The sequence below is a fragment of the Urocitellus parryii genome, chromosome 10 (genome assembly GCF_045843805.1).
Source record: "Urocitellus parryii isolate mUroPar1 chromosome 10, mUroPar1.hap1, whole genome shotgun sequence".
In the NCBI taxonomy this organism is placed as follows: Eukaryota; Metazoa; Chordata; class Mammalia; order Rodentia; family Sciuridae; genus Urocitellus; species Urocitellus parryii.
Window position 1 is genome coordinate 54130849 of NC_135540.1, and position 25814 is coordinate 54156662.

The window sequence follows — 25814 nt, forward strand, 5'->3', positions numbered from 1 at the left end:
GGATTCACCTTTTTATGAGGTAGACAGATGTATAAATAATTATAATATTGCATAGTGTGATAAATGCTCAAATAGTAATTTGTACAAAGAAACCATGAAGATACAAAGAAGGGAACACAAAAGTAAGATTTTCCAAGTTATTTCTCCATATTGAAAATATCAGGACTGGGGCTGTGGCTCAGTGGTAGAGCACTTGCCTAGCATGTGTGAGGCACTGGGTTTGATCCCCAGTACCACATAAAAATAAACAAATAAAATAAAGGCATTCTGTTCATCTACAAATACAAAAAGAATTAAAAAGAAAATATCTATTTTCTAAGAAACACAATATGAACTTAAGTCAGAAGGATGTCTTCTGTTATGCTCCAATATCACTATAACTTTTATTCTTTTTTTTTCTGTCCATGTAAATGTTTCATGGGAAAGGCCTCACAAGAATGAACTTACTTAGAGACAATGGAATATTATCTGAGACCCCGGATTTCACACGTCTAGCCTTTAGAACTATGAGAAAATATATTTCTGTTCTTTAAGCTACCCTGTCTATAGTACTTTCTACTTATTATCATAGATGACCTAATATTGAATACAGAATTAGGCAGTCAGCATAGATAGGTAAGAGTCAGGGTCGAATCAAAGAAGCCAATTTTGAGTGAGTCCAGGAATTTGGAGACTGTCCCTGAGGGATTGAAATGGTAATTCCTTCACCGCCCTTCCTCCACCCTTATCAAGAACCTGCCCTGGCTCCAACCTGTTGCCATGGTAACCTGTCCCAGGAATTGCCCCTTCCTACAGGGAGCTATAAGGTTGTTAAAGTGTCCTTGGCCACACCATCCTGCCCTTCCCCCTTCAGCCCACCTGTTTCCCACCTTTTAGCCCTCCCACCTAGCATTCTAGTTGTAATCAAATGCCTAGTCATGTATGCAAAAATAAGCTCAGGAGAAGAGGGCAGGAGAGCAAAGGAAGCCTACGACATATAAAAAGGGCAGAACACCTTGCTTCTGGGGATACCAGGATACAAGCTATGGCCTCCTCTCCCTCCCTGGAGAAGTCTATGTTACCCCTCTTTAAATAAACCCTGCTTTATATGCTTACCTTGGCGTGCTTCTCTAATGTTCAAACTTCAACATGTGAGGAAGCAGGACTCCTCACTGATAACCAGAGGTATCAATATCCATTGAAACCCTAATACATCACAACCCTATTGCCTAAGAAATGGCAAAAGTATCTTTCCAAGTGCTCATACAAAAATGTTTCCAGTTATTCTCACTTCATTCCTTTCTCTTACCCCCATATCAACCCACTAGCAATCTTGTAGGTTAGATCTGCAAAATAATACAACTTCTCATTACCTGCACTGATGCAAACCCTCCTCCCAGCCACCATGATTCCTCACTAGGATTATTACACAAGCCTCCTAACTGTCCTTCCTGCTTCTGCTCTTGTGCCCAATTCATTCTATTTTCAATGCAGTCTGCAGATGACCCTATTTAAACAGGAGTTGGATAATGCCACCTTTACTACTCCCACTCCAAGACCAAATTATTTACAATGGCAAAAAGCAAACAAAAACTGTCCCTCCCTTTCTCTTTCTAATCTCAATTCCTACTCTTCCTCTCCTCCCTCCCTCAGCCATTCTTTGAAAATGAAGCTTGATCTTTCTTTCACCTTCCATCACTTTCTTCTTGAATCTATTCAAATGTCACCTTCTCCCCTAAGGACTACCATGGTCAGCATAGTCACCTTCTCCCCTAAGGACTACCATGGTCAGCATAGTCACCTTCTCCCCTAAGGACTACCATGGTCAGCATATTTAAAATAACAACGTTCCCTCACTGCCAAGCCTCCTGCTTCCTTCCATTGTTTACCCCACAGCACATACCATCTGTAAATATACTTTAGATTCTTCTCAATTATTTTATTATGTGTCTTCCCAACCCTCAAACACCACTCAAAATTTCTGCATCATTAGAGATTTTCAATCCAGTGGATTTGCTGGGTTTTTTTTTTGTTGTTGTTGTTGTTGTTTTAAAGAGAGAGTGAGAGAGGAGAGAGAATTTTTAATATTTATTTTTTGGTTCTCGGCAGACACAACATCTTTGTTTGTATGTGGTGCTGAGGATCGAACCCGGGTCGCACGCATGCCAGGCAAGCGCGCTACCGCTTGAGCCACAGATTTGCTGTTTTAATCTCCATAAGGAAATCAATAGGTAGATCCTGACAAAAAAGGAAAGAGGGCTGCAGATGTAGCTCAGTGGCAGAGAGAGCACTCCTGGATTCAAACCCCACTAGCAAATTTTTTTTAAAAAAAGACTAGTCTGAATATGGTGTCAACACACCTTATATACAAATAGAGATATGAAAAACTGTGGTATATATGCGTATTAAGAATAGTAATGCAAAAAAAAGAGTACATGTATAATGGCATAATTTTGGTGTGAACATACTTTATGTACTGTTATGGAAAATCGTGCTGTAAATGGGTAATAATGAGTGTAAGGCATTCCACTATTGTCATGTATGAAATAAATAAATAAATAGATAGATAAATAAATAAATAAAAAGACTAATCTTCCCATTAGACTTTAATGTTCATGAGGAGAAGAACAGTGAATTTTTAAGACGTAATACTATCTTTGGTTAGGAAGGAATTTAAATATCATTTACCAATAAATTAATGAGAAAGTGGATCAAATTTCAGTATGATTATTTCAAGAGATTTTGAAGTCCATCACCTTTAAAGTGACTAACAAATATGCAACAAATATAAATCAGATCAATTATTTATTGATAAAATAATAGTATATTATAGTACAAAAGAGTATATCTTGTATAAAACAATTTAACCATTCAAAATAATATACAAAATTCAAAAATAAATAAAATTTCATAAATATAACATAGGGTAAAATAAAGCAAATTTCAGAAAAACACATATGTTGTGATATTCACCTTATACATGTATAATATGCAAAATGACTCTAATATTATTAAAAGAGACATGCATGTGCAAAAAAAGAAAATGAAAATAGATTGTATGGAGATGGTAAAGGGAAGGAATAGCAATAGGAAAAGACACAAAGGGATTCCACTGAGCTTGCAACATTTCCTTTGGATAACTAATCATGAATACATGGCTGCTTATTCAAGCATTCTTTATGAATTTTTGTTTGCTTGAAATAATCGCAAATAAAAATACAAATATTATATATACATAAAATATAAGACCTACAAGAAGAGCTTAAAGTCAGTTCCTTGCTTTACCTTTGCTATCTCACAAAGGAAGCTCCTTGGCATTCCTTGGGAACAGAATTGCTTCCAGTGCTTGGGTAATTTGATGCTCTGGGTTTTGCCTTTTTCTACTGTGCAGTAATTCCTGACCAACATTAACACTTCAGTCATGGAAAAGCAATAATGTACTCACTAATATTCTTTAAAAGAAGCTATAATTATCTGATATCATTTATATTTCCATGCTACAATAACTGGAAATAAAGTGGAATTAGAAACATGTCTTAAGTTTCTTCAATCTATATTTCCAGAAAAATGATTCCCAGCAAATCACTAGGTAATGCAATTTTCAATCCAATTTTTTTTGTCTTCTTATTGGGCCAATAGGAACAACTCATGGCTACATGTGGTCCTTAGCTCTTAATATTCAGGTTGTCAAGGATGTGAAAAGGAGAAAACACTATTATAAAACGTTGTATGCTGAGAATAAAAGTGCCAACAGAATTAAAAACATGATTAATTCTTGTATGCCCCTGGAAGGGCCTAGAAAAGTATTATAAAACCACAGACTGGAAAGGCTAAAATGAAACTTGTAAATGAGCCCTCTCATTAAAAGAAAAAAAAAAAGAAAGAAAGAAAAAGAAAAAAAGTGCATGTCTAGGTAATTCATAGTTTTAGTTTTCCAAAGGTTTGACCAATACTCTTGATACCACCAATTATGGTGACAAGTTCTGCTCCCTCAAATGTTGAAGTCTGAACATCAGAGAAGCACACCAAGGTAAGCATATAAAGCAGGGTTTATTTAAAAAGGGGGTAACATAGACTTCTCCTGGGAGGGATAGGGGGCCAAAGCTGGTATCCTGGAATCCCAAGAAGCCAGGTGTTCTGCCCTTTTAATATGTCCTAGGCTTCCTTTGTTCTCCTGCCCTCTTCCCCTTATCTTTCCCCTTCCTGGGTACTTGACTAAGCTCAGGAATGCTAGGTGGGATGGCCAGGTGAGAAACAGGTGGGCAGAAGGGGGAAGGGCAGTATGGAGCAGCCTAGGACACATTAACAATCTTATAGCTCTCTGTAGGCAGGGGCAATTCATGGGACAGTTTACCTTGGCAACAGGTTGGAGCAGGTGCAGGTTCTTGATAAGGGTGGAGGAAGGGCTCTGAAGAAATTAACATTTCAATCTCCCATGGGACAGTCTCCAACTTCCTGGACTCACTCAAAATTGACCTCCTTGATCCGACCTGATTTGATTTACCTATCTATACTGACTGCCTGTCTAATTCTGGCTTAAATGTAAGTTGCCCAAGTTCTCATTAGGAACAAATGATAGAATAAGAATCCAGGCAAAATTTGCAAATGCAAGTCCAAAGAATTCAAGTCCAAGTTGTGCTTGCTCCACTCTGCCTGCTCTTCTAAATAAGTAATAATGGGGTAAGGGCAGGGTGGGGTGAGAAATTCTAGAAACCATCTATATCATGCTGTCTCACCAATGCAAATATTACCCCTAAAAGGGTAAAACATTTTATAACGCCCTGTGGCCCCTCAAGAGTCATGGTAAAAAAGAAGATATAAAATATATCTGTGGTATTAAAATATCATGGGACAATGGCAGCAATCAAGAGAAAAATGTTTAAAATTTTCCACAGGAGAATGGTAATGAAAATCAAATGAGGTTAAGAACTACTCTATATGTTTCAAGAATCAACTTGCAAGTCAATTTTTAAGTCATTTTTCAAACTCTACTTATAAACTCTGAATCAGGGTATATACTACTCAGTTCTATTAAATGTATGTTTCAAGCACCAATGGTTCCATTCTTTTATAAAGCTTCATGCTGGTCAGAACAGGGTTTTAAACAGACTAATCAAATTGACAAAACAGCTCAATTACTCATAAGTTTTGCAATAATTTGAACTGTGTTCACTGCACTCATGCACTGTATTAGCACATGAAATGTCTAACATATGGAAAAGATTCAATATATATGAGTTATTTTACCCACATTTAGCTATTAATTGTTTTGAATGATAAATCTCTACAATAGGAAGAAGAATGCAAGAATGAGATACAATAAAAGCTGTTTTACTTTGGGGAAAGAGAACTGAATAATTTTGACCTTTATGGAATTATACTGTTTCCAGGCAGTTGGGATTTAGTATTTGATCATTTAGAAAAGTAGGATAGAGTTGTATAAGACTAGCAGGATTTAATGGGTTATTTTGAAGGAGTTCAACTTCAAATGACCTATGACAGAGGGAAAAATTAAAGGTTTTATCTATTTCAGTGATCAGAAGAGCCTGTGTCTGAGCCAGGAAATCAGAAAGGCTACATAAGGAAGGAAAAAAAAGAGGTAGCAGATAGACTGCCCTCTACAGTGGTAGAAACTGGATCAAGATATAGGTTTCCGCCAGGCACAGTGGCACAGGCCTGTAATCCCAGCAGTTTGGGAGCCTAAGGTAGGAGGATTGAGAGTTCAAAGCCAGCCTCAGCAATGACGAGGTGCTAAGCAACTCAATGGCACCCTTCCTATAAATAAAATATAAAGTAAGGCTGGGGATATGGCTCAGTGGTCAGTGTCCCTGAATTCAATCCCCAGTACCAAAAAAAAAAAAAAAAAAAAAGATTTTAAGTATCTGGAATTGTGAGTTTGCCTAATAGTGCAAACAACCTTTGCAATTCCAACTTTTTTTTAAATGAAGAATTATATCTCTACTTCATTGGACTAGTTTAAGAATATGACAATTAGAATTAAAATCTTTATTATTGTTCATATTAAATGTTCACCTTTTCTTCCATGATAGATAAGTTTAAAGATTAATTTGTACTCCAACTCAGGCTCTCTTAAAATTTATTTTTATAAATTTTGATAAATTTAATGCATATATATATATAATTAAAAACTTTACCAATAAATTCCATATCTCAAAAACTTTTTATAGGAAAACTTATATTAACATCTATGTTTGTTTATGTATATTAAGTAATCCCCTTAGATTCTTTTATAATTTATTAAGAAAGAATATGCCAACTACAAAGGATTATATAACTTAATATAAAATATCAACATATATGTGAAAAGATAAACATGTTTGGTTATGTCCACCCATCTAAATCTTGTGTTTTATGTGTGTTTGACATTCTTGTTGTGAACAATCATATAGGCATTACACATGAGCAGATTTTATTTCTCCAGGGAGGAAATAATACAATTTTAATTATATATTTATCACCATTCTTAGTAGCAGCAATTTAAGAATACATTGAATCAAATCATGATGGTCACTTAGAAGCTGAGATGATGGTGAAAATATAAGGTGAAGAAGGAAATGACAAAATTTGATAGAAGTTGTATTTCCGTTGGTTAGTAATAAAAGGAATCATCATGTCAAAGAATGTACAGCTACTGGTAATAACAATTTAAGAACAAATGAGTTTTTCCAGAAGGTTTTCATCATCTTAATCTCTAGTTATCTGAATCTTATTTGAGAAGAATAAAAACAGATTTCTCATCCAGGAAGTAGACAGAGCTCCTGACTACAGTGGTAGCAGCATCCTCCAGGGTACTCATTTCAAGGCACCATATCCAGTGTCAGATGCCCTGGGTTACTGCCCATTGAAGAAACTAAGCCTTTCCAGTCTCAATGTGGTGACAGAAAAGGCAGCATTCAAAAGCATTCTTTGCTTCTTTTTTTAACCAGCATGAAATTGTTACTATAAGCTGATCATCAGGTTCAACTGAAAAATTAAAAAAAAAAAAAACCCTCCCCTTACACCCTGTCTCATTTCAGTTCCAAAGTATGTGTTTTGAAGTACGCTTGCTGAGTTCTACTTTATGTCTGGGCTTCTGGCTATTTAAGGTATTGCGTGCCCTGGATGAGCTATTTTGCTTCATTTTGTTGCAATTATATTGCAGAATCAATTATCCTATGTCAATGCAATTTTCCACATAAACAGTGTTGACAGCAATTGATAGTGTAGCTCAGAGGCTACAGAAATGGGCAAAGTCCTAGTTGGAAGTTTGGCCATTTTACAATTTTTTTTTGGCTCAATTAAATCAGTTTTTTTCCTTTCCTTTCAGCTGCATTATATCCACCTTTTGTTCAGAATTCAGTAGAATGGAAATATCACCTTCAAAACCAGAACTAGGAAAAAAGGGAGAGAGCATTCAAGTGAGATAATTTATTGAGAAAACCTGCAAAGAATCCACACTTACTGTCCATATAACTTTCCTATACCTCAGGACTTGCATAAACTTTTGTAAAATCTTGAGTTCTAATTTACTTTATTTGAGATAAAATATTATCATCACATCTATACACAAGGAGCAAAATACACAGGCAGTTTTACATGGACTACAGACAGAAGAAAACTGAACATTCTCACCCTTTTTAAAGGTCAATTTATTTGGAAAGAATTTACAAGTGTAATTTATGATCTTTTCAAATAAATATTTCTGTTAATTTACAAATTTAAAATGCTATAATCAAACAATTTTCATTCATATATATATAAATATAGTGATTAAAACATGTTTAACATTATATTGCATCATACAAGACATTTCATTAAAAAAGAGGCTATTTATAAATCCAAAAAAGTGAAGCTTATAGAAAGCAAACTTGTATTACTATTAAGAAATAGCCAGATTTTTCTCCTTTGATCTCAAAAGGTCCTCTGAAATTTAAATAACAGAAATTTGGCATGATCAAATATGTAAACAGGGTTTAAATCTAATATTCCAAACTATACCATGAAACTACAGGTCTACATATGTTCTTCATAAACTTTAGATGAATCATCAGAATCAAAACCCAGAAACCCTTTGTTAACTAATACCCATCTAGTGCCAGCCACTACTCTAAAGTTAAGCCTGAAAAGATGTTAAAATTTTCTTCCTGTCTGAGGCACAGATATAGGTACATTAGAGTAAGCCAAGGTCTGAAGCATGAGATATTTTATTTACATTTTCACTGTAAATTTGCATCATTTGGCTTGAAACCATATAGAAATAAAATTTAACTTCTATTATGGTTTGGATGTGAGGTGTCCCCCAAAAGCTCAAGTGTGAGACCATGCAAGAAGGCTTAGAGGAAAATGATCGGATTATGAGACTCTAACCCAATCAATGAGATGGGGATTAACTGATTGGTAACTGAGGGCAGGTAGCTTGTGGCTGGAGGAGGTGGGAATTGGGGTACATATTTTGTAGCTGGTGGGTGGAGTCTCTCTCTGCTCTCTGATCATAATGAGTTGCTTTCCTCTGCTACATTCTTTCTCCATGATATTCTGCTTCACCTTAAGCCCAGGGAATGGAGTTGGCTCTCTGTGGACTGAGACTTCTTAAACCATGAGCTCCCAAATAAACCTTTCCTTCTCTAAAATTTTTTCTTCTCAGGTCTTGTAGTCACAGCAGCAAAAAAAAAGTTGACTAAAATAACTTGCTTTCTCTTTGCTTTATTTTATAACTAACTTCAAAGATGTCAGTATTGACCTTCCAGGTTTCCTGGAAAATGCTATCAGATTGATACATTAGCACTGCCATTTTTAACATTCCACAGAAATGAAATAGGGTCTCATTCTGAATCACACCATTAAATGTTATACAGTAACAAATGGATTTTAAAATACAGGTAAGATAACCTGTCATTACAGGTTAAGCTGGTTTAGAAGGTGCCAGTGGATAAGGAGCACCTACCAAATAGAGCTTGACCTCTGGAAGTTCTAGAATTGCATGTGAAAGATTTAATGAGTAAAAAGTATTGGGACCCAATCCTCTATCAGGTATTTATCTTTGGTCTTACTAATAACTCCATGCTATGAGAGACATGGAGAACAGGAAATAAGGCCATTCCTATCACTTTGGGTTAATTTGCTCTTATTGCATAATTCATTCGGAACAGTTATTGCTTCTGTAAAATATGCCATAAAAATAAGCACAGAACATACTAACTGAAAATGCAATCTGCAGACAGGTCATTTTGAAAGGACATGTTTGCCTGATTCTTCTCTAAGGGATCAATAGATTCTTAGTTTCATGTAATAAAAGTCAAAAGGAAAAACTGCATCACCTCAAAAGTTTTAGGTATGTGACAATGTGGCATCAGGGATTCATTTCTCCCACCAATACTTTTTCAACAAATATTTATTTTATGCCTACAAAGTAACAAGAAGTGTGTCTAGGCATTTATAACAGCAGTAAACACAAGAGCATCCATGGAAAGATAGAAGGTGAGGGCACTCCACAGAAAAGTAGAGGTGGTTAAACTCTACTACAGAGCATTAATATCCAAAACAGCATGATATTGGAACCCAAACAGACTGGTAGACCAATGGTACAGAATAGAGGACACATAGACAAACCCAAATAATTACAGTTATCTTAGACAAAGGCACCAAAAACATAGGTTAGAGAAAAGATAGCCTCTTCTTTTGGTGCTGGAAAACTGGAAAACCATATGCAACAAAATGAAATTAAACCCCTATCTCTCACTGTGCATAAAACTCAACTCAAAGTAAATCAAAAACCTAGGAATTAAACCAGAGACCCTGCATCTAATAGAAGAAAAAGTAGGCCCAAATCTCCATCATGTTGGATCAGGCCCTGACTTCCTTAATCAGACTCCTATTGCATGTGAAAGATTTAATGAGTAAAAAGTACTCAAGAATCAATAAATGGGATGGATTCAAACTAAAAAGATTCTTCTTGGCAAAAGAAACAATTAGTGAGGTGAATAGAAAGCCTACAGAAGGAGGCAAATTTTTACCAAAAGCACATCAAATAGAGCACTAATCTCTAGGACATATGAAGAACTCAAAAATCTTAACACCAGAAAAAACAAATAACCCAATCAATAAATGGGCCAAGGACTGAACAGATACTTCTAAGAATGTTATACGATCAATCAATAAATATATGAAAAAATGCTCAACATCTCTAGCAATTAGAGAAATGCAAATCAAAATTATTCTAAGATTTCATCTCACTCCAGTCAGAATGGCAGCTATGAAGAATACAAATGGCAATCAGTATGGGCAAGGATGTGGGGAAAAGGTACACTCATATATTGCTGGTGGAACTGCAAATTAATGAACCAATCTGGAAATAAGTATGGAGAATCCTTAAAAAACTGGGAATGGAACCACCATTTGACCCAGTTATCCCTCTCCTTGGTCTATACCCAAAGAAGTTAAAAATAGCATACTGGGACACAGTCACATCAATGTTTATAGCAGCACAATTCACAATAGCTAAATTGTAGAACCAACCTAGATGCCCTTCAATAGATGAATGGATAAAGAAAATGTGGTATATGTACACAATGGAATATTACTCAACATTAAAAGAGAATAAAATTATGGCATTTGCAGGTAAAAGGATGGAGTTGGAGATATTATGTGAAATAAGTCAATCCCCCAAACCCAAATGCTGAATGTTTTCTCTGATATGAGGATGCTGATCCATAATGGGAATGGTGGGGGAAACATGGGAGGAAAGGTGGGGGGAACATGGGAGGAATGGAGGAACTTTAGATAGGGCAAAGGCAGGGAGGGAGATGGAAGTAGGTGGAATGAGATGGACTTAATTACCCTAAGTACATGTATGAAGACACAAATGGTGTGATTCTACCTTGTGTTAAACCAGAGACATGAAAAATTGTGCTATTTATGTGTAATATGAATTGAATTGCATTCTGCTGCCATATATAACAAATTAGAATAAATAAATAAATAAAAAGAAAAGAAGAGGTCAGTACAGAACCCTAAAGTGGGAACACATTCGGTCTATTCAGTATAATTGTAGAGTAAGGAATAAGGAAGAGGAATATAAAACAAACTAGGAAGGACAAGCAAGGAATAGAACATTAGTGTTTATAAGTCTAGGCAAGAGATTTGGGTTTTATTTAACTGTCATAGAAAAACCACTGGGAAGTTTTAAGCAGGTAGAGATCTGGACTTTTTAGTTTTTTAAAAATATAATTCTGAGCCAAGCAAGGTGTCACACGCCTATAATCCCAGCAGCTTGGGAGGCTGAGGCAGGAGGATCACAAATTCAAAGCCAGCCTCAGCAAAAGCAAGGTGCTAGGCACTCAGTGAGACTTTGTCTCTGAATAAAATGCAGAATAAGGCTGGGGATGTGACTCAGTGGTTGAGTGCCCCTGAGTTCAATTCCTAGTACAATATAAATTGAAATAAATTCTGGTTAGTGAATGAATAATAAATGATGATGAAACAAGAATAGAAATCTGTTGTTACAGGTCAATAAAGAAATGATGATTTGTTAATGGACATAGAAATGAGTAGATAGATTTAAAGTATATTTTGAACATCGACGATGGGACTAAAATGAATAACTGGAAAAGAAGCTAGAAAGGAAAAATAGTCAAGGATAACTCTTGAACTTTCATTTGAGTGATTAGATAGAAAATGATACCATTTTCTGAAAGATAGAAGCCAAGAAACTGATGGTTCACAAATGAAATAAACGCGTCCACGAAAAGAAGCAGGTCTCCGATTCTCCTAGGTTCCTCATGAGAATAAGACACTAACCTGGAACTTGAAAATGTTACTGACTCAGCTTTCTTCACTTTTCATCAGATCCTCAAGACTTCCAATTCAGCATTTCACTGCTCTGTTTGCTATACTCTTGTTGACTTACATGGTAATGAAAGAATACATTTTTCTTGTGAAGATGGGAAAATCTAAGCACTCATGTTGAGTCAAATGGAATTTAAAGGAAAAATGACTCTAGATTTTAGATGCCAATATATAGTAATGTTGTTTCTTAGCTTATTTCAATTTTATCTAGTCTGTGTATATTTAGCCTAAACATTAAAAATAATGCAACCTATCTGCATAATTTTTGTTAACAAAGAAATGAAACAATATTGATTGCATCCAAAAAGTAAACTTTGTCTTACATAAATCGTCATAGTATGGGGTTAATATCACAGTATGGAAAACAAGGGGGTTTTCCTAATTCAAGGAGTCCTAACACTGCAGAAAATTTATCCTCTTGAGATCTCCAGATAATTTGAAAAATTATGTTATTCAACTTTGTATCACTATAATAAAATACCTGAGATAATTAACTCCTAAGAGAAAATTTTTTATTGGCTCATGGTTCAGAGTTTTCAATCCATGATCATTTGGCCTCTTTGCTTTGAGCTTGTCACAGCACATTATACTATGGTGGGAACATGTGGCAGAGGTGTTCTATTCACTTCATAGTGACAAGGAGGTGGGAAGGGGGTTCCCAAAGGACCCTTCAAGGGAACAACCACAATGACTTAACTTTCTTCTACTAGGTCCTGCCTCCTAAAAGTCCCAACACCCAATAGCATCACACACTGGGTGACTACGCCTTCAACATATGGACACTTATGATCCAAATTATAGCAGGTATGTACAGCAAAAATATAGCTCAGCAAAAATATATGCCTACAGAAAGAACTAAAGATATTACGATCATACACTAAGCACCAAGTCAAGTTTCACAAAGAGATAACCAAATAACTACCAAGACATTTAAGGCCTCTCCAGAGCTTGTATTGTTAGTCATTTTGTCAAATGAAAAGTAAGCTTATAGATGCACATATGGCTGCCTTTTTGTTTTCATCTGCCAGATTTCAGTTCAAGTGATCTCTCCTCAAAGAACTACTGCCTACATCATCTGTGTTCATTGGTTAATCAAAACTACTTAACAACTAAACCCAAATGCCATGGCTTAACCACAGTAGGAGTTCATTTCTTTTTTTTTTTTAATTTTTATTGTTGGTTGTTCAAAACATTACATACTTCTTGACATATCATATTTCACACTTTGATTCAAGTGGGTTATGAACTCCCATTTTTACCCCATATACAGATTGCAGAATCACATCGGTTACACATCCACTGATTTACATATTGCCATACTAGTGTGTGTTGTATTCTGCTGCCTTTCCTATCCTCTACTATCCCCCCTCCCTTCCACTCCCATCTTCTCTCTCTACCCCATCTACTGTAATTCATTTCTCCCCCTTTTTTTCCCTTACCCCTCACTTCCTCTTGTATGTAATTTTGTATAACCCTGAGGGTCTCCTTCCATTTCCATGCAATTTCCCTTCTCTCTCCCTTTCCCTCCCACCTCTCATCCCTGTTTAATGTTAATCTTCTTCTCATGCTCTTCCTCCCTACTCTGTTCTTAGTTACTCTCCTTATATCAAAGAAGACATTTGGCATTTGTTTTTTAGGGATTGGCTAGCTTCACTTAGCATAATCTGCTCTAATGCCATCCATTTCCCTGCAAATTCTATGATTTTATCATTTTTTAATGCAGAGTAATACTCCATTGTGTATAAATGCCACATTTTTTTTTATACATTCGTCTATTGAGGGCATCTAGGTTGGTTCCACAGTCTTGCTATTGTGAATTGTGCTGCTATGAACATCGATGTAGCAGTATCCCTGTAGTATGCTCTTTTTAGGTCTTTAGGTAATAGACTGAGAAGGGGAATAGCTGGGTCAAATGGTGGTTCCATTCCCAGCTTTCCAAGAAATCTCCATACTGCTTTCCAAATTGGCCTCACCAATTTGCAGTCCCACCAGCAATGTACAAGTGTACCCTTTTCTCCACATCCTCGCCAGCACTTGTTGTTGTTTGACTTCATAATGGCTGCCAATCTTACTGGAGTGAGATGGTATCTTAGGGTGGTTTTGATTTGCATTTCTTTGACTGCTAGAGATGGTGAGCATTTTTTCATGTACTTGTTGATTGATTGTATGTCCTCCTCTGAGAAGTGTCTGTTCAGGTCCTTGGCCCATTTGTTGATTGGGTTATTTGTTATCTTATTGTTTAATTTTTTGAGTTCTTTGTATACTCTGGATATTAGGGCTTTATCTGAAGTGTGAGGAGTAAAGATTTGTTCCCAAGATGTAGGCTCCCTATTTACCTCTCTTATTGTTTATTTTGCTGAGAAAAAACTTTTTAGTTTGAGTAAGTCCCATTTGTTGATTCTAGTTATTAACTCTTGGGCTATGGGTGTCCTATTGAGGAATTTGGAGCCTGACCCCCACAGTGTGTAGATCGTAGCCAACTTTTTCTTCTATCAGATGCCGTGTCTCTGATTTGATATCAAGCTCCTTGATCCATTTTGAGTTAACTTTTGTGCATGGCGAGAGAAAGGGATTCAGTTTCATTTTGTTGCATATGGATTTCCAGTTTTCCCAGCACCATTTGTTGAAGATGCTATCCTTCCTCCATTACATGCTTTTAGCTCCTTTATCAAATATAAGATAGTTGTAATTTTGTGGATTGGTTACTGTGTCCTCTATTCTGTACCATTGGTCCACCTGCCTGTTTTGGTACCAGTACCATGCTGTTTTTGTTACTATTGCTCTGTAGTATAGTTTGAAGTCTGGTATCGCTATACCACCTGATTCACACTTCCTGCTTAGAGTTGTTTTTGCTATTTTGGGTCTTTTATTTTTCCATATGAATTTCATGATTGCTTTATCTATTTCTATAAGAAATGCCGTTGGGATTTTGATTGGCATTGCATTAAACCTATAGAGAACTTTTGGTAATATCGCCATTTTGATGTTAGTTCTGCCTATCCATGAACAGGGTATATTTTTCCATCTTCTAAGATCTTCTTCTATTTCTCTCTTTAGGGTTCTGTTCAACAAATAGTCCAGGCAAATCTTGCAGCTTAAAGCCAGGGAAGGAGATTTTGCTTTGTATAGTTATTTGGGGACCCAAACTTCATCTCTGCCATTTTTAACCCATGGCATCCAAAATTGCTCTAGATACTTAAATCTTTATCATAGTATTTCAACCTACACGAAGTTCTACCATATGAGGAAGGCTTTATGAGCCAGGCCTAGAAGTTGAATACATCATTAATTCTTCTGGACTATTGGGAAGAACTTACTCAAGGGGCTGTTACACCATATGGTGTATTAGAATTTAGAAATTTAGTGTAGGTCAGAAGTCATGTGGCTTAGCATGGTGAAAGAAAGGGGAGAATGAACTTTAATGGACAGCTGCTATAAGCTTTAAGTCACTTCTAATAGTTTTCTGTCTTTCCTACCAATTTGGAAAATGTTTAAGGCAGGATCTTTGTCTTGCATATGTCTATATGGAGACTTTTTTAAATTTTCATGCCTACAATGGGGACATTATCAATATCTAGTGGGTAGAGACAGGACACTGTTTAACACCTGACAAAGTGCAAGACCACCCCCACAACAAATAGTTATTCCATTCAAACTGTCAATAGTGCTGAGATTGAGAACACTGATTTAGACAGACACACTGTTAATCACATGTTGCTTCACACAAATCATAAGCAGTACCTTGTATTCTGATTTTCAAAAAGATTATTTTTTGTGCACTTTAGAAATCTTTTTTTGAGATTGTCCTTCTCTCTATTGTTACTAACTTCCTCTTTCACACTGAAGGTTCTAATTGTATTTGTCCCTAGATATTTTGTTCACTATCTTTTTTAAGGTTGAAGTGTCTTTTGTGACACCTCAGAAAAGCCTCTACTGATTCTCATTCTAATACCTGTCCTTATCCTACCTCTTTAATGACAGCCCGCACCACAGGTTAACCCACCTTTGTAAGGTCCTCTCCAATCCAGTTCACACAGCTCCCTTTTTCTCATTCACTTACCAAAAGTACTCATCCCACTTGAGGCCGCTGTGTACCCTTGAATCCAGCCAGGATTTTAATGATAATCTAATGTAAATCCTCCCATCTTCTTAAAAAATAAAATGAAAAGAGCAGTTTAATGTAAAGCCAAGATGAAACAGAAGGCTACCATGGACCATCATCTATAAAATACCACACACCCCACTGCCTGCCTGAGAAAATGTCCAAATTCATTTACAATTTCTCCTATGAATGCTTTTAATATAACTACAGCTATCAGCAGAGTTAGTGGGATGTGCTAATCTCTTACTGTGTGGTATAATCTGTTTTGTATATTTGTATTTTAGCTGTGACACTAAATACATTTTAAGATGTTGTTTACAGGAATCAAAACTATTGATTTTTACTTAGATTGCTTCTTCACTGGCTGTATAGTCAACAGTATGAATATAGCCTTTATAAGATTACACTTGGAATGTTTTATTTTAAATATAATACTCATTAGTAAGCTTGGTAATTGCAGAGATCATGAAGAAACTCCAGAATGGGTGGTGGGGTGTGGGGGGATGATGAACATTTTCACATTTTCTCTAACCTGCTATCCAGAGTATTGACTTTAATCTAAATGGATTGGTTGGGACCCAATGTGGTGATAGGATGGAGGTAAGATGGGAAGTGGGGATGATGGATGGGAGAAGAGTGTGGATGAAAGATCTACGTAAGGGGAAACTGAAGGAAACCAATCTAAGAAAATATGAATGCAAATGGCCCCAAATGTGAACTCACCACCACCCAAACCAGGTCTCTGTGTTTTCCTTTTCTTTCCTACAGAGACAAGACTGTCAGGATGTCAAGAACCTGACTGATCTCGGCTGCACTGCATTGTGAATTCCAGGGCTACATGTGTCATTCTGCCCATCTGTTTCCAATTTAACATGCTATTTCTCTCCAGATAGTTTTACAAATAGCTAAGCACACTTAATGTGGCAACCCAAGTAGGAAGGATGTGTCAGCCTGCTAGCTCTGGTGCTCCCTTCAAATGACTGCCTAGATAGGCCAAACATGGCCGACAGCTATTCCTTGCCAGGGATTTCCATGGAAGTGAGCACATCTAATCTGATTGTGCTTTTTCTTGTGGACCTTGGTGGCTATTTCACTGCAACTATTATAGAAGACCTACAGGTAAAATCTAGGTATTCTCATAAATATGGAATTTTCGTGGAAATGAACATCAAAAATGGAATGTAAGCTCATGTAGAAGAATGAAGAAGCAACAGATGTAAATGAGCAAAGAGGGAAAAACAAGAGAAACCAGATGGTTCACGCCCTTATGAAAAATGAATATAAATTGCAGCACAATTGCCCTTTTGGTAGAAACCGAAATATCATAGCCTTACAGAGAATTGGTGCCCAATCTTCTTTGCTTCATCTTTTCATATCCCCCATTACTCCAGTTCCTTTCCACTTTACTGATTCTGGGACTTTTACAACCCCAGATTAGAATATTTGTCATGGAACAAATTGCAAACCACACAATTAAAGAAAAGATTTAACCATGAAGTCCTTCAGATCTGAATGGTTGTTTGAGTCTAGAAAAACTGGAGACAAAGAAAGAGATGAGGGGAGGGAGCAAGACAGATGTGTAGAGTGATGATGACAGATGTGTAGATATCAAAACACCCATAGAGTTGCAAAAAATTCAATTTTATATATAAATCAGCATTGAACAGTCCTCCTGTAAGTAAACCCATATTTCCTCCTCTCATATTTTGTAAAATACAAATCCACCAGTATGTGCAAACACACACATTACAGATGTAGAATCATGGATACACGAATTCCATATATTTAATACATAATTTAAAACATACTCTTTTCAGATTGAAAGCCATTCAGTGCAGTTAATCACAACCCAGACTAAGAGATGTTATATCTAATACCTATGACGGAGTTCTCAGAAATGTCCCCTATAAGCAGAAGTTCCTTAGAGACCTAAAAAAAAAAATGTTATTGAAAAAAATAAGAAAGAAGAAACAAAGGTATAATAGCTTTAAGATTTATTTGTGGGATTTACCCTCAAACTATGTTGTTTCATGCAAAAAGAAAGTTTATAAAATGTTTTATTTTTCTTTGTTTGCTACTGGGATTGAACCAGTGTTTTTACCACTGGTTTTTACATCTCCAATTCTTTTTATTTTTTGAGATAGAATCTCACTAAGTTACCCAAGCTGGCCTCCAACTTGCAATCCTCCTGCCTCAGTCTCCCAAGTCACTAGATTTAAACTCATGTACCACAGCACACGGCCATAAAAAGAAAGAGAAATGAATAGAAAGGGGGAAATTGCATTTTGCTGTAGCTCTAATTAGTCTAAAACTGAAGGACAAGATGAGTTGTTAACTTGTGTGACAGTTAAAGAGGTTGTTTGATGAATTTATATTTGCAGATTATTCAATAAGTTCTGTGTAAACTTAATTCTAATTGAAACTGGTTTAATGCCTGTAAAATGAATACAAATATAACCTTAACCACCTGTTATAACAATTGTTATAATGCAATTATTAAAACACCTAAAACTTAGAAGGTATTAAGAAATTATACGTACTTTATAATACTTCACTGCATATTGTTGGCCGATTCTTTTCAATGTGTTAAGCCATTGAAATATTTCCAAAACTGCATTTTTAAATAGACCCAAATAAGGCATCACAACTTTGGCAGCGTACTAAATTTGCATGTGTGAGTAATTAGAGTACAATTTAAAGCAGTATCCCCTTGTGCAAATCTTTCCTCCCCCCACTTCCTACAGATGTAATTAAAAAGATATATTGAATTCGGAAAACTTTTCTTTTCCTTTTAAAAATACTCTGTAATAAACTGTGCTCAGTCAAAAGGGCAAGCACAAAAAACAGGGGGAACTAATGATACTGGAAGGTGACAGCCACCTACCACTGTGATTAACTACCAGGAGGAGGATTAACATAAACGTAACTGTCTTCATCAATAAGTAATTTAAGATTAGCATTGGAAATGGATTGCAAGTCCAAAATCTCAACTTCAAAAATTATATATATAATTTTTATCTATTTTGAATTATAACTTATGTTTAATTGTATTCAAAATAAATACTCTAAAAATCCATGTAAATTACTACTGTTATACCCCTTAAATTCTGTAATTCTGTTTTATATGTTTGTGGGAATGAGTGTGTGTGTGTGTGTGTGTGTGTGTATATATATATATATATATATATATATATATATATATATATATTTGTATATATATAAATGTGTGTGTGGATATATATATGTGTGTATATATATATATATATATATATATTTGTGTGTGTGCATATTGTATTTAAAATCATTTTTTAATTTACATGATGGATTCAACTTAGAGGATATTTGAAGGTATGGAAGAAGAGAGAACTATGAGTTACACAATTTTAGCAATGAGAGTATAAAGAAAACATTCACTCCATACATGTTATTTATATGTGGCTTGAAGCAAAGAACCCTGAGATTTCACTCTAGCTCAATCACTACATCAAGCAAATTATTGAATATGTATATCTCAAGTGTCCTATTATAAATGAGAAAATGCATTTTTACATGTCATTGAAGTAGTAATGTTACTACACTACTTAAATAATAAATGCAAAGAAGTAAAATGAAGAAAAACATACTAAATATTATGCTTTCTACATTCCAATTTAATTCTCATAATAACCATGCAAGATATACATAAACTTGCAAACTTTACAACTTCATGTACCAAGCACTAACTCATCAAAAAATATTCCTTGAAGTTATGCTATGTACCAGCAATGAATAAAACAAATATTAACCTGTCTTCATGAGTCTTACATTCTAGGAGAAAAATAAGAAATAAGCAAACTAGTCACATACTGTTAATAGAATTTTTATAGTGTTCCCATACCTTACTCACCACACAACTATAAATGTTTATATGTTGTAATACATAATAACTAGGCTCAAGAATGTATCATAGTATGTAAGACAATAGAAGGGAGGATTGGTGAAACAGAATATAAGTCAATAGAAAATACTTGAATGGAAGCAGAGACATGTTTATATATATAAAAGAATACAAGAGAAATGTGTGACATAGTGAAAAGGTCTATCATATATGACTGAAATCTCAAGAAGAAAAAAAAACAGAGAAGGGAAGAATAAGTATTTAAGACACAGACCAAGATTTTCCAAGACTGATCAAAGACAACAAGTGACAAAAGTAAGAAGTTCTATCAACCCCAACAAAATGAATAAAACCATATATAGGTACATTTCTGAATACTTAAAAGAAAAAAAATCTTAGAAACCACTAGAGACTAATGACCTCTCATATAGGAAAACAAAAACAACAAAAAATTAATTTCTTAACAGAAATGAATGAAATAGAAGAACAATTGAATGATTCTTAAACTTTTTAAATCAAAGTAACTTCACCATTAATCTCAAAAATCCCCTTAAATGTAAAACATCAACAAAAATGATTTCAGATACACAAAAGTAGAAAAAAAAATTATTGGCAACAAGACTCATGACAGTATGTAGTATCTATACTGAAAGTTTACCAGGCAAAATAAAATAATCATAAATATGTAGAAAGGAACAATGTGCAGTAGAAAGAGCAAGAATGAGGAAGATATAAAAGAATTTGGTTCTACAAAACAATGCATCTGTGTCTTGTGGAATTTAAAACATATACAGCATTAAACTGTGTGACCATGAGGGCAAGAAGTCTGAAAGGAATGAGGAGGTTTAAAATTGTTACTAAGAGATGAAAAAGTAGTAATTATAAAAATACTAATCTCTATTAGACTTTGATGAGTAAAAGGTTCATACTGTAATATCTAGAATAGGTACCGGCAAAGTATGAGCAAAGGACCAAATCAACTCACTACCTGTTTTCTCTATGGTCTGCAAGATGAGAATTGTTTTACATTCCTAAATGGTAGGGGAAAATCCATTGAGTGGTCATTTTTGCTTTACGATGTGTCACACACTGTTCCAGATCTTTGCACTTAATCTTTACAATACTTAAGTCTTTTATAACAACTTTTGGAAGGAAGTTTATTACTCATTCTGTAGAAGCAGCAGCTGGTGCTTCCAGATAGGTTAAATAAACAATAAAGGGTTACACAGATGATTAGTTCTGCTGAATTCCAAACACAGAGAATCTCATCCCAAAGACTACGCTCTTAACAAGCTGCTCCATAAGAAAAGTTATCCAGCACAATGAGAATCACTGTCGAGTTTCTAAACAGAGATGCAGACAGCATATTCTAGTGCATTCCCAAGAGAAATCTCACTGTGTTTTAGAGAAGCAAAGCTAGGAGCCCACACTTCTGCCATAAAAATAGCTAACACTAAATGTGAACCCAAAACAAGTGAAGTGTCTTCTCCCAAAGAACGAATTCACTCCTCTCTCTCATCAGTAGATCTGTATTACCAATAAAGAAAAAAATTACTTAATTACTTTCATTTTATTGAAATTCACAAATAAAAAAAATTGTTGAAATTTGTTTTCATGTTAAATAAGAAAATACACATGATCCTTGATTTTGCCTGTTGGCCTACAGATCCTTGAAGTTGAGTATCTGATCCTTTACAGAGAAAAACTGCTGATCTTTGTGGTAAAATAACAATAACAAAAAAAGTGGGGGGGTGTGACAAAGGATATGCAGCTGAGATTGGCAAAAATCAATTCAGCCAATAGAAGTCAAGAAAAGAACAAAATGGAATTAAAAAAAAAAACAGGTAGGGGAAAAATAACCAAATGCAAATAGATTTAAACTCAAATTAAGAAGAGTAAGAGTAAATGAACTTAAATGTTCAATAATAAGGGCAAAGATTACTCAATTGTATAAAAGCAATATTCAACTATTTAACCATATACTGCTTACAGAACACATATTTAAAACATAAATATTCAGAAAAATTGAAATTTAAAAATAGAGAAATCCTGCCATGCCTACAGTTTAAAAAAACAGTAGCCACAAATATTACAGTAAGAAAAGTCTAAAAGTGATAAAGGGATAATAACCTAAAGAACAAAATACTATATGATGGATCTTTAGTTTCACTAATATAATTAAACCATAAACTCACAACAAAATATACCCCAATATACCACAAGAAAAGCTAGAATGAAAGATAGTACAAAATGGAGCAATTAACACCCTCATGCACAGGTAGTAGAAATATAAAAAGAGTAGTGCACTTTGAAAAACTATTTAGCAAATTTCCACTAAAATCGAACATATGTATTCCCCATAACTCAATAATTCTAATTTTAGGTATATACCCAAAGAAATGTCTACCTGTATTCACCATACACATGTATACAAACATCCAAGGGAACATTAATAAAAATAACCCCAAATTGGAAGCAACTCAAGTTTCTCTCAGTAACACAATGATAAAGAAAAACCTTCGTGAAGAGGTAAGTGGTTTTGCTGTACCATGTGCTTTTGCCATGATGTGCTACTCTGCCACAGGTCTTAAGCAGTACGCCAGCTGATCATGGACTGTGAGAAGCAGATGTCCTTGGCCAACAGAACTAAGCACATCTGGCCCAGAAATCAAAGGAGCTGGAGGAGAATCCAGGGGAAGGTGGAGTGGCTGCTCTATCACACCAGAGAAGTGGCCCAGCAAGGCCATGAAAATATAGGGATCCAGATGTGCCAAAAGATTGAAGAAATCACTTGCTAGAGGTTTCACATCTAGTGAAACACAGAACAGGGGGAAAGAGTGTGAACCCAGACCAGGATTAACCAGTACATAGCCACTAAGTTAGGATTCTTTCTTTTTCAATCAAGGATAGAGGCTGTTCTTTGATTCTCCTTTCTTATGGGCAGACTTCTCCATGTTCTCATAGAGTTGATTTTCAAAGGACATAATGTTAGTATATCTGGGGGAAAATGTTGTCTCTAAAGAATAAGACTGTCTTCTGTTGACTTATTCTAGAATATCTCATTGCTTCAACCAACGCTTCAGCTGAACCACAAAACCTAATGGTCTCACATGTCTGTATAACTCAGATGCCCCACTGGAGGACAGTAACAGGCAGAAATTCTAGTACATGGTGAGAAGTAGGTCTCCTTGTCCTCTCTGCATACAGTCTTTGGAGGATAAGCAAGTCCTGGATTATAACAATCTTGTTTCTTGGAAAGCATCCAGGATGGAAATCAACAAACTGAAGTCATTTTCTATCTACAAATCAAAGAAGGAAAGTGGTAGGATTTGGAAGTATGAGACCTAACCTGGCATTTGATATGCACACCTCTGAATCTGGCCAGTACTCTGGTATGCTATAGCTGGCTCACAAGAATAATTTGTGAAATTGTCATAAAATTTGTAAGAGGATTATTTTAAAAAGTGAGTTGTTTTCAGTATTTAAATTTTTCTTAAATAACTTTATAAAGATTTAGAACTTTTTTATGAAAGCTGCTTTGACAATAACAACTTACAAATGTTTTCTTTGCTCTAAGTTTCAATGGTACCTAAAAATACAATCTATCCCATAGTATCACATTCATTCTTATGTATTAGATTACAATTCTTCTCCAATTCAGTCGTGTATGCTGAGTCTTCCCAACAAGAATATAAGTTCATGTGGTTTGGGGAAGTTTAAAATAATCCCAGCACTCATCAGTATCTTAATGCTTTGATAGATGGGAGAAAGAATTATTGGTAGACATTGGTGTGGTCTAAAGAAAAAGTACTTTAAAGACACTGTTTTTCCATCCATTTAGAATCTTTCTTTCCTCCTCTTACAGATAAGGAGGATTTAATTGCCACATCCCTGGCAGTAATTGCATCTCAGGCACATAACAGAGCATATATATCCCCCCCCCCTTTAGATGACAGAATAACAGAACAGAAACCTCTAAAGTCTATTTAGAGTATTACAACCAAATTAATCATAACCTCTATTTTAAATAATTATCTTCAAAAACTTATGCTAGTTAAATGAGCAAAGAGCATTATTGAAATTAATAGAAAAATAAAATGCAATATATTGGGTAAATTTCTGTATTAGTCAGGATTCTCTAGAGGAACAGAATCCATAGGAAGTATAATTATAAAAGAGAGACTTATTTTGGCTTACACAACCAGAAGCCAGCTTGTCTACAATGGCCGCCTGTATGCTGGAGAGCTGGAAGAACCAGTAGCTGCAGAGTCTGAGGTTGAAGCCTGAGAACAAGAGGGATCAACAGTGCTACCCTAGGCTGAGACCAAAGGCTTCTGGAAAATCCCTGGCAGAGTCTGCTTTGGAAGAGTGAAATAGTGGGAGTCTTACATTGCAGCAGCCATCAAGAACCTGTTCAAGAAGAATGGAGCTTGCCTCTGCTGCTGCTGCTTCCTTGTTTTTCCAATTATATTCCATCTAAGCCATCATCAGCCTATTGGGGTGCTGTACATGCTTAGGGAGTATCTTCATTTCAGTTGGCTATTCCACATGCCAATCATTCCTAGACATACCCTATAACTCTCTTTAATCCTTGGCATCTCTTAATCCAATCAAGTTGACAATTCAAATAAACGATTACAGTTTCTAATACTTGATGATACATTAACCATTCACTCTTTTATAATATCATATTTACTTATTTTTTAGAGTGTCTCCTATTCCTTTGTTCATTTGTTGCATTCATGTACTTGTCAAATTTCTCTATAGTAAGCACCTAGGATAGGAGAAACACCTAAATATTTTCCATATTAAAAATGATAGCTAACATTTATTGAGTGCTTGGTGTTTTAAAGGTCCTTCATATGTTAGCGCATTAAGTTCTCACAATAAATCTCTGAAGCCACACACCTCATAAATAGTGGGAGCAGTCAGATCTCCACTGTCAGAATATTGTTAGTTTCATAAATAAGTATTTTAAAAAAGAAAGAAATTCAGAAATGTTTTTATATGTGTATTTGTCTGTTTGGGTGGTGCCAGGGATGAAACCCATGGCCTCCTGCATGCTTGACAAGTGCTCTGCCCCTGAGATATATTCCTAGTCACCCTCAGGGAAGAATCTCTAAAATCTGATTGGATGTGAATGAGAGGAGCAAATTCAAGCATGGGCTTTTCTGACTTGACCCAGAGCAGAAACTCTTTTACTTTGGAATCATAAACTACAATGTCATTTTCAATGTTGTACAAATTCCATGAAGAGAAATGGTAATACATTGATACCAGAGCTACTAAATTGTTTAAAGCACATATTTTAATATAGCAGTTTCACTTCTAGGAATTTTTCCTACAGATAAACTTATACAGATATGAAACACAAAGATGAGAACATGGAATTTGTAACCTCTGCCACATCACTGGCACAACTTAAACACATCCATTATTTTCATAAAATGAAACCATTACAAATGCAATGCAGCCCTAAAACACAAACAAGTTCTATATATGCTTACAAAAAAGATCCTCAAAATGAATAGAGATATGAAAAGATGAAGCAAAATGTTTTTAATGTCTTGAGAGAGAAAAATATATATATTTATATGTTTATATATATTTGTTTATATATAAATGCTTACAAAAAAGATGCTCAAAATGAATAGAGATATGAAAAGATGAAGCAATTTTTTTATGTCTTGAGAGAAAAAATATATATATTTATATGTGTATATATGTTTATATATATAAATACTTTGATGGATGTCAAAAAAACCGGTAATAGTGACTCCTCTGGATAAAATACTGCCTTAAGCATCAGTATAAGAAGAAAACGTCTTTCACTACATTGTATTTGGTATATCACCTTTGAAATATGAATAAAATATTTTAAATAAAACAAAAAATAAGTAATAATTCCTATCCCTGCTCTTTGAAAGCATGCAGTCAAGGAACAGAAATTTTAAATGAAAATAGCAATCATGAATTCTAACAACTTTAAAGTATCACCTTGAAAAAATGAGA